Source organism: Canis aureus, chromosome 20 (genome assembly GCF_053574225.1).
Source record: "Canis aureus isolate CA01 chromosome 20, VMU_Caureus_v.1.0, whole genome shotgun sequence".
NCBI classification, from domain to species: domain Eukaryota; kingdom Metazoa; phylum Chordata; class Mammalia; order Carnivora; family Canidae; genus Canis; species Canis aureus.
In genome coordinates, this window is record NC_135630.1 from 28,137,305 (window position 1) to 28,148,445 (window position 11,141).

Here is an 11,141-nt window from a genome sequence, read left to right on the forward strand (position 1 = left end):
CAGTTCAGAGGGCTTTGCTGGGATAGATCCCAGAGGACACTGGGCTGCTCTTAGAGAGAAGGCAGGCAAACAATCTAAGGACACACCACATGGAAACAGGAATCTGAAGAGCAACTGGGGCATACAGTATGAGGTTAGCTGCTTATCTCTGAGCACATCCCAGAGAGACAGCACTCATGGAGAAGGAACTGGCTAGCACTATTTCCCTCCTTCACCCCTCAGCATAAACGAAGGGCAGCTGTGGGAACCAGCATAGCTCAGACAGTTGCTACTTGACTTACTTACACCAATTCCCACCTTCCCCATGCTCTGCTGGAACTACCCCTTCCAGTAACCCTTGCCTGAGTCCCAGTATGGCAAGCCCCCTTCCTAAGAAGCTTGGCCCAAACCCCTGTTCACACTGGGTTTCCCAACATAGGAGTTTTGCAGAATCTTGGTTCTAGCAGCAGTTGTGATAGGTCTCATTTCACAAACACACCAGAGCACATCTAGATAAAATGCACTGCATTTAGGCCGAGACCAAACACTGCTCACAGTAGAGAAAGACAGTCTCTGTAGATGACTGGTCTGAAGGATAAATAGGCCAGGAAAAAAACAGCACAGCATATGCAGCACACATTGGAAACACTTCCCGAAGTGCAGGCTCTGGGAGACAGGGAACACCACACAAGAAGGCACTACAGGACATCTTTTTCCTAAAGCCCTGACCCTCAAAAAAAATAAGATGTAGCTGACTTTTCTAACACAGAAAAACAGGCAAGAGATTTACACAAATGAGAAGACAGAGAAATTTATCCCAAAACAAAGAATAAGGACAAGTTCATAGCCATAAATTTAAGCAAAATAGATATAAATAACATGACTAAACAGAATGTTATGTAGTAATCATAAGAATAATCACTGGACTTGAGAAGAAGGAAGATATGATTGAGAGCCCTAAAACAGAGATAAGAAATTACATAGCAGAGATAAAGGATACAATAAATGAAATGAGAAACACACATGGTGAAGTGAACAGCAGGCTGGAAGAAGCAGAGGAATGAATTAATGACCTATAAGACAGAGTAATGAAGAGTAATTAAGCTGAACAAAAGAGAGAGAAAAGAATTACACAAATGAGAATGGATATAAGAAGCTCAATAACTCCACAAATGTAATAGCATTCATATGATAGGAGTCCCAAAAGAAGACAGAGAAAAGGGAGTAGAAAATTTATCTGAAGATACAATAGCTGAAAACTTCCCTAATCTGGGGAAGTTAAGAGATATCTAGATCCAGGAGGCACAGAGAACTCCCATCAAAATAAAAAAGCAGATACACACAGAGATATTGTAATTAAATAGGTAAAATATAGTGATAAATAAAAAAAGTTAAAAGCAGCAAGAAAAAAAGAGATATGTAACTTACAGGGGGAAACCCATAAGGCTAGCAGGAGACTTTTAAGTGAAAATTTTCCAAGTCAAAAGGGATTGACATGATATACCTAAAGTGCTGAATGGGAAAAAATCTGAAGCCAAGAATATTCTATCCAGCAAAGCTAACATTCAGAATAGAAGGAGAGATAAAGAATTTCCAGACAAGCAAAAACTAAAGGAGTTTACCACCCCTAAACCATCTCTGCAAGAAATTTTAAAAGGGACTCTTCTGAGTGGAAAGGAGAGAACAAAAGTGACAGTTTAAAATTAGGAAACACAAAAGCAGTAGAAATGGATATTTCCACAAAATATCAATCAATTAATTCACAAAATAAAAGAATGCAAAATATAAGAACATATATCTAAAATGTGGGAAGGAGAGGTGTAAAGAATGGGTTCAAACTTAAACAACCACCAACTTGATATAGACTGCTTTATGCAGAAGATGTTACCTAAAAACCTAATGGTAACTATATATAAAAAACCACCAGAAAACATGAAAAGAATGAAAAGAAAGAAATCCAAATGTATCACTAAAGAAGATCAGCAAAACATGAAAGAATGACAAGAAAGGATCAGAGAAAATCTTCAGAAACAACTATAAAACAAATAATAAAATGCAACATAGATTTATCAATAATTACTTTGAATGTAAATGAACTAAATATTGAAATCAAAAGACATAGGGTGACTGAATGTATAAAAAAAATAAGATCCATCAATATGCTGCCTATAGGAGACTTATTTCAGACCTAAAGACACCTGTAGATTAAAAGTGAAGGAGTGGTGAAACATCTATCATGCAAATGAATGTCAAAAGAAAGGTGAAGTAGCAATGCTTATATTGAACAAAATTAGACTTTAAAACAAAGAGTGTAATAAGAGACAAAGAAGAACACTAGGTAATAATAAAGGGGACAATCCAACCAGAAGATATAACAATTGTAAATATGTATGCATCCAACATAGAAGCACCCAAATATATAAAATAGTTAATATCAAACTTAAGGGAACTAAATGATACAAACACAATAATAATAGGGAGGGAACTTTAACACCCCACTTGTATCAGTGAACAGATAGATCATTTAAACAGAAAATCAACAAGGAAAGAATGGCTTTAAATGATGCACTGAACCAATGGACTTAACAAATATATTTCAGAACATTTCATCCTAAAGCAGTTCACACATTATTTTAAAGTGTTCATGGGACATCTCTAGAATAGTTCACATATTAGCCCACAAAACAAGCTTCAGCAAAATCAAGATCAAAGTTATGCCATGCATATATTCTGACCACATTGTTACTAAACTAGAAGTCAACCACAAAAGAAAATATGTGAAGAACACAAATACATGGATGTTAAATAATATGCCACTAAACAATGAATGGATCAACCAGGAAATAAAAGAAGAAATAAAAATACATGGAGGGATCCCTGGGTGGCGCAGCGGTTTAGCGCCTGCCTTTGGCCCAGGGCGCGATCCTGGAGACCCGGGATCGAATCCCACGTCGGGCTCCCGGTGCATGGAGCCTGCTTCTCCCTCTGCCTGTGTCTCTGCCTCTCTCTCTCTCTCTGTGTGTGTGTGACTATCATAAATAAATAAAAATTTTAAAACAAAAAAAAAAATAAATAAATAAATAAATAAAAATACATGGAAAGAGGGGGAAAGCTAAAATGGTGGCATAGTAGGTTTACTTAATCACTCATACACAGCTAGTTAACTATCAAGTCATTCTGAATACGCATCAAATCAATCTGAGGACTGATAGAACAAACTGCACAACTGCAGGGAGAGAAGAAACCACATTGAGGAAGGTAGAGATTGTGGAGACATGGTTTTGGGGAGAAATGGATCATGGGTGCTGTGAAGGCAGGGAGCCCTGGTCAAGAAGGGCAAGAGAGAGTGGAGTGCACAGGGATACACACCAAGAGAACACTTCCCTAAAGCCATTGGCTGGGGAAACAAGAGGAGCTGATTTTTATCAGTGTTTGCAATCAGTGGTGTTGAAAGAATAGAATTTTAGAGGTTGGTGGGCTTAGCTGGGATAGAGCTCTGAGGTCATTGCCTTACTCCTGGAGACAAGATGGGCCAGCAATCCCAGGGCAGATGATACCATCTTATGATCACCTAAGGTGCACAGGGCACCATTATTCACTCTTCCTGGAGTTCATCTATGTGAGGTGTCACTTGCAGAGAGGTCTCTCTTGGGACAAAAGAGCCAACGAGCTCCATTTCCCTTACCTGCCCTTTAGCATAGGTTCAGAGACATCTACTGAGGGGCAGCTAATTCAGACCCTGGTTGTTAGCATGTTTTGTCCAAATACCACACCTCTGAGCCCTTCTCAGTCAAACCTGCATCAACCTCAGGATGGCAAGACTCTCTCCCAAAAGATCAGTGCAGATTCCCACCACACCAGGTCCCTACAGTTTGGAGCTGAAATAGAGTCCAAACTTCCCTGTGCTGCTCCTAGAAGGCAAGCAAAGTCCCACATTGGGCCCTGAGGGGAGCCTGCTTCTCCCTCTGTCTGTGTCTCTGCCTCTGTGTGTGTGTGTGTGTGTGTGTGTGTCTCATGAATAAATAAATAAAATATTTTAAAAAAAGAAGTGATATATATATATAAGAAGTGATATATATATATATATAAAAGAAGTGATATATATATATCAGAATATTACTCAGCCATAAAAAAGAATGAAATCTTGCCATTTGCAATGACATAGATGGAGCCAGAGAGTATTGTATTAAGTGAGATAAGTCAGAGAAAGATAAACACAATATGCTCTCACTTATATGTATAAATTAAGAAATGTAACAAATGAACATAATGGGGATTGAAAGGGAGAGGCAAACCAGGAAACAGACTCTAAACTAAGGGTTATCAGAAGGGAGGTGGGTGGGGATATGGGTTAACTAGGTGATGGGGATCAGGATGAGCACTGGGTGTTGTATCGAAGTGTTGAATCACTAAATTGTACACCTGAAACTAATACTACACTATATGTTAACTAATTGGAGTTTATTTTTTTTTTTTTAATTTTATTTATGATAGTCACACAGAGAGAGAGAGAGAGAGAGAGAGAGAGGCAGAGACACAGGCAGAGGGAGAAGCAGGCTCCATGCACCGGGAGCCCGACGTGGGATTCGATCCCGGGTCTCCAGGATCGCGCCCTGGGCCAAAGGCAGGCGCCAAACCGCTGCGCCACCCAGGGATCCCACTAATTGGAGTTTAAATAAAAACTTTAAGAGAATGCATGGAAATAAATGAAAATGGAAACACAATGATCCATATCCTCTGGAATGTACCAAATGGGGTTCTAAGAGGAAAATTTATAGGAATATAGGCCCAACTCAAGAAGCAAGAAAAATCTCAAATAACCCAACTTTACACCTAAAACACCTAGAAAAAAGAACAGTAAAGCAAGCCTAAAACCATGAAAAGGGAGGAAACAAGAAAGATTAGAGCAGAAATAAATAATACAGAAACTGAAAAAACAAACAGACATGAAACTAGGAACTGGTTCTTTGAAAAAATAAATAAAATTAATAAACCTCTAGCCATATATATCAAGGAAAAAAAAGAGAAAGGACACAAATAAATAAAACCATAAATAAATGAGAAATAACAACTGACACCATAGGAAAACAAACAATTTTAAGTGAAAATTATAAAAAAAAACTACATGCCAACAACCTGAACAATGTAGGAGAAATGGATAAATTCTCAGAAACATATAAACCACCAAAACTGGGGCACCTGGGTGGCTCAGTGGTTGAGCATCTGCTTTTGGCTCAGGTCATGATCTGGGGGTCCTGGGATCAAGTCCCACATCAGGCTCCTCACAGAGAGTCTGCTACTCCCTCTGTCTATGTCTCTGCCTCTCTCTCCATGTCTCTCATGAATAAATAAATAAAACTTAAAAAAATAAATAAACCACCAAAACTGAAACAGGAAGAAATAAAAAATTGGAACAGACTGATAACCAGTAAAGCAATTGAATCAATAATAATAAAAAAAAAAAACTCCCAAGAATCAATAGTCCAGGACCAGATAGCTTTATAGGTGAATTCTACAAAACATTTAATGAAGAATTCATGCCTATTCTCAAACTATTTCAAAAAATAGGAAAGGAAGAAAAATTTCCAAATCCATTCTGAGGCCAGAATTACCCTGATTCCAAAATCAGACAAAGCTTCCACTCAAAAAGAGAACTACAGTACAATATCCCTGATGAACATAGATGCAAAAATCCTCAATAAAATTCTAACAGACTCAGTTCAACAGTATGTTAAAAAAGTAACGTACCATCTTATTCCCAATCTCTCAGGACACTGATCTTTGTTACACTCAAAGGAAGAGAAAAAAAAGATAGTGGAGTTAATAGGAACTGAAGCACAAAATGGGTATAGAATTCACAGAAGCCAGTAGAGAGTAAGGCCAAGCAATGATAAGGCAAAATTAGCTGTTCTCCAATCAAAATAAAATAAAATAAAATAAAATAAAATAAAATACTGATTTCTAAGGTAGGAGTCCTTGGCTTAGTTTGCAAATTAGACATACCTAGTGAGCTAAAAGAACCCCACCACCACCAAAAACAAAACAACATAAAACAAAAATACCCAAACAAAAAAACACCCTGATGCTTATGCTCTACTTATAAAGGACAAAGATTCAGTTGATCTGGCTTGTGGCTCAGTGACGGATATTTTTGCAAAGCTGTGGCAGTAATGCTTATGTACAGTCAGGGCTGAGAAATCCTGTTTTAAGTGTTTTCTGTACCTTGGGCTTTTCAAATGGATTTGGAATAAACTAACTATAGATGAGGATCAATGCAGGAAATCTGGAGAAGACATGGTTGACTAGAAAGAGGGGAGATAAAATTGGAAAGAGCAGGGCAGGAAAATGGTAGCCAACAGAAAAAAGGATCAAGCCACAGCTGGGCCTGCTCTGTGGACACACACTAATGTTCCAGGCCAATATAAACAGCAGAAATAGACACCAACCTTGTCTCCTGAAAGTTCTCCTTTTCTGGTTCCACCTCTCCTCTCAGGACTCTCTCACTCTGGTTTGTGTCTTGTTCCTGGCCACTCAGGATAACCCTGATTCGAGCTTAACTCCATACCTGATCTTAACATGCTTCTCATATCGACCAGACATGAGGGGTTCATTTCCCCACCGCATCCCCACCTACAGGAGCAAATTAGGCACTGGGTATAGTTTGCATAATGCATTTGTGGGGGGAAAACTGTGTGCTTTTGGTGGGTGCAAAATATTAAGAAAAAGTATTAAGGGACGCCTGGGTGGCTCAGCAGTTGAGTGTTTGCCTCTGGCTCAGGGCATGATCCAGGAGTCCTAGGATTGAATCCCACATCAGGCTCCCTGCAGTGAGCCTGTTTCTCCCTCTGCCTGTGTCTCTGCCTCTCTCTTTGTGTCTCTCATGAGTAAATAAATAAAATCTTTTTTAAAAAAAACTTAAAATGAGTGAAGCTGCCAGTTCTTTCTTTTACCCACCTGATATGGCTAGGGAAGGCAAAAAGTCAATATAGGATCAGCTTCTGAATCTCATAACAACTAAAGGGCACATATGCAATCATTTTCACTCATTTACTCCCTTGCCCCAGGAGTGTTCAAGGAACTACTGTGTTCCAGGCACATCACTACACGCTGATGACTCAGTGCCAGTGGACCAGACTCACATGGAACTTGTACTGGAGAAGCTGAGAGACATGTGATTCCTAGTTCTGTGAAGAACTGGAGGCTGAGAAAGTACAGAATATTATGGAGAAAAGTCTCCAAAACACAACTATCAGGCAATTTAATATTTATCAGGAATCAGACAGACCCTAAGACCATTCAATAAAAAGAAATCTTCATAGGGGCACCTGGATGGCTCAGTGGTTGAGTGTCTGCCTTTGGCTCAGGGCGTGATCCCAGGGTCCTCGGATCTAGTCCTACACCGAGCTTCCCGCAGGGAGCCTTCTTCTCCCTCTGCCTATGTCTCTGCCTTTCTCTGTGTGTCTCTCATGAATAAATAAATAAAGTCTTTTTAAAAAAGAAATATTAATAAATTATCATATATATACATATATATGTATATTTTATATATAAGAAAATTCTATTCAGAGAGAATGTGGCCCAAGGTATCCCAAAAAGTTAGGAAGTTTTAAACCCATCATGCTTCCACTCTATCAAAAGATTTCTCTTGTGGTTCAGCTTCTGGGATCATTCCACTCAGTAGTTCTTAATCTGCCCCTGTTCTCCAGACACCATTCCATTTCAGCAGGTGGGAAGTACAGCAAAGCAGGGTTTGTGAGGTCAACTTCCTGATTTTATCCAGTTTGTACTAAGTTGTTTTTTTTTTTTTTTTTTTTTTAATGATAGTCACAGAGAGAGAGAGAGAGAGGCAGAGGCACAGGCAGAGGGAGAAGCAGGCTCCATGCACCGGGAGCCCGAGTGGGATTCGATCCCGGGTGTCCAGGATCGCGCCCTGGGCCAAAGGCAGGCGCTAAACCACTGCGCCACCCAGGGATCCCCTGTACTAAGTTTTATAGCTTCACCTATACCACAGCTCATCATGGGTACCACCAGACTGGACAGGGTGTCTGGAATTTTATAACCATTATTAGAAAAGAGTTCTGAGTTCATTCACCCTTGAAGAGATTGAGTGAATGGAGGCTGTGAAAATGTGAGGGCAAGCAAGTGTCAAATCTCCATGACCTTTGATAGATCTGGACAGGAACAGAAGTGACGGGCAGCACTTTGGGTAGTGCCTGCATACAAGGAACATTCACCCTAGATCTTGAAGTCTTCACTGCAGAGCTCACAAATACCCACCCACCAACCAGTTTTATAACCAAGTCAACCAGCTTCACACAGACATTAAAGGTCTGGAAACAAATTTAGGGCAGTCTAATTCCAAAAGGCCTGCTCTTCCACTAGCCAGCCCATTTCATTTATATTGAAATATTAGGAACTTTATATGAAATTCCCCCAAATAGCTTGCATATTAAAAAATAAAATCTGGAGAAGGCAATGCTTAGCTTAAAGTTTTGAATTCCTGACTTTGTTGAAATTATATGCTGTTTATTATTATTCTAGACATTTATTTTTCTGTCATTGGAAGACAGTTTCCTAAACATTACCATTATCTATCTATCTATCTATCTATCTATCTATCTATCTATCTATCTATAAACTACAAGATAATCATCATTCAACACAGACTCCTCCAATTATTCATGCCTTGGTTAGACCATAAAGGATTGTTTGGCCTGATCAGCTATTCACAGCCTCCAGTCAATTAGCTGAGTAATCTCTGCTTGTCTTACTCTGTTAGTGTTCTACACAGAGCCAGAGGAAAGTACTCCAGGAAAGACACTCTGGCTACTTTTGCATTCATATGGCAGCCAGCAGAGCTTTGTTAATAAAATTTGCAGCATTCTAACTCCCCTAACCTTTCAAAGTTCATCTGTGATAGATCTATGCTATCTATGCTCTTGCTCAACTCAAGCCAGGGGGACAATTTGGTCTGCATTTCATTTTTCTAAAAATTAACACTTCATTAGAGCAAGGAAAGCTTCTTTCTATATTGCTGTGGAAAATGAGAGCTCAAGGAAATTACTAACAGGTCACAAAATCACTGGAGTATTATGAGTCCTGGATTGCAGTCCATGCAGTGTCTGATGTATCCAATCTCCCACAAGTTCCTCCAAGAAATGATAATGATATTATTTCAGATAAAGATGTTAGATGTTCAGAGTCCCACACAAAATTATTTCATGTCTAAAGGAAAATGAAGAATTAGAAAATATTCATTGTAGAATTCATTTTCCTTTCTAATCCCAAACCTACTTGTTAGTTTAAGGCAGTTGTGTAGGAAAAACTCACTGCTTTCCTTTGCTCACCTGTAACACTTCTGACACTATTAGTGTCAGTTTGTTTCTACATCAACCAATTCTCTGACACAAAGTGGATATCCTACAATTCAATTCAGTTATTATACTATATACCCTGCATTAGCATTATATTTCACAAATTAAAGGCTTAGTTCCATCCTATTTCAGATGGCAATCACAAATCCCAACTAGCCTTAGTACTTCTGACAGACCAACTGTAAATCAAGTTTCCCATGATATTATATAGGATACAGATGAACAGCCTGATAAAGAGATACACAGGACAAGGTATGGGAAAGGGCTACAGAACTTCTATGCCCCCTTTGGGCATGCCAATCTTCCAGCACATCCATGTGTTCAGCAACTCAGAAGCTCCATGAACTCTGTATTTTTGAATTTGTATGGAAGTTTCATCACACAGGTATAATCAATCATTAACTCAATCTTCTGTTCCTCTCTCCTTCATAGAGGATGAGGAGGTGGGGTTGAAGTTTCTAAACTTCTACCCATGGCTTGATCTTTCTGGTAACTGAAGCTATTCAGGAATCTACCTCATTAAAAAAATCACCTCATTTTAAAAAGAGAAAAGAATGAAGAAGTGAAGAAAAAGAAAGAAGAAGAAGAAGAAGAAGAAGAAGAAGAAGAAGAAGAAGAAGAAGAAGGAGGAGGAGGAGGAGGAGGAGGAGGAGAAGGAGGAGGAGGAGGGGGAGGAGGAGGAGGAGGAGGAGGAGGAGGAGGGGGAGGAGGAGGAGGAGGAGGAGGAGGAGGAGGAGGGGAGGGAAAGAGGAGAAGGAGAAGGAGGAGGAGGAAGAGGGAGGAGAAAGTGATGATGACAAAACTGCTATCACTCAGGAAATTCCAAGAGATCCAAGATCTCTGTCAGAAATTAGAATTACAGAACAAGTGTTAGAACAAAAGATGTGCTTGGAACTCTAATCATTTAGAAAATCCCAAAGATTTCAGAAACTCTGCCAGGAACTGGGAGCAGACCTACATACGTATACACACATGTACTGTATAATTATACAGTGGTGTTTCTCAAAGTATGATTGCTGACTTTGTAATCTAATTATTTACTCTAGTTTTAAGAGTCTTGTAGGAAATAATGAGGATAATGACATACATATATATTATTATATATATTAACATACATGACCATATTTATGTGTATATAAATATATGTTAATTATAACAAAGTTTATAACACTTAAATATACAAAAATAGAGAAATGTTTTAAAATAGAAGCTTAAGGACCTTGAAAAATTTGTCCTTCTATAAAAGCAATGAAAAAGATGGAAAAAACTGATTAAAAGAAACATTTTCAAGAGTTCTGGAAAGTCAACCAAAGACTTACAGCAACCCAAGTAGGATAAGAAAAGAAGTTGCATCTTGCTAGCATTTTAAAGTACACCATTTCTATTACACATTCCGAGCTCTGTGGTAACCTTGGAAATTACAACCTTTATTCCTAGTACAACAAGGAGCAGAAGGAACTTTATTTTCACAGAATTCTTTTTCTTTTCTTTTCTTGTCTTGTCTTTTCTTGTCTTTTCCTTTCTTGTTTCCTTCTGTCTTGCTTTTTGATCTGTCTAGTGGTTTTCTGGAAGATCTGACTTGAAAAGCTTTATTTTTGTTTGTCATCCAATGTTAAAAGCATTTTCCTGAGGGACAGTGACATTTGTTGAAATATTCACTGTCAAAAGTTTTAGGTATGGCTAAATGAAATAATGGCTAATAGTCAAGGTAAACAATTGACTAAACAAAAATCCAACCAACAAAGAAAAGCTAAGGTCTGAGATGTATGTAAGGCATTGAAAAACTCC

General features: G+C 38.7%; 1 long non-coding RNA gene across 2 annotated transcripts in view; it reads right to left on the reverse strand.

Moving 5' to 3' along the window:
• Positions 1–10,751, reverse strand: part of LOC144291929 (uncharacterized) — a 72,647-nt gene extending 61,896 nt beyond the window's left edge. For both annotated transcript variants that reach the window (XR_013359473.1, XR_013359474.1), the window contains exon 1: positions 10,673–10,751. This is a non-coding gene — a long non-coding RNA (uncharacterized LOC144291929). The remainder of the gene's footprint in view (positions 1–10,672) is intronic.
• Positions 10,752–11,141: the final 390 nt, after the last annotated feature.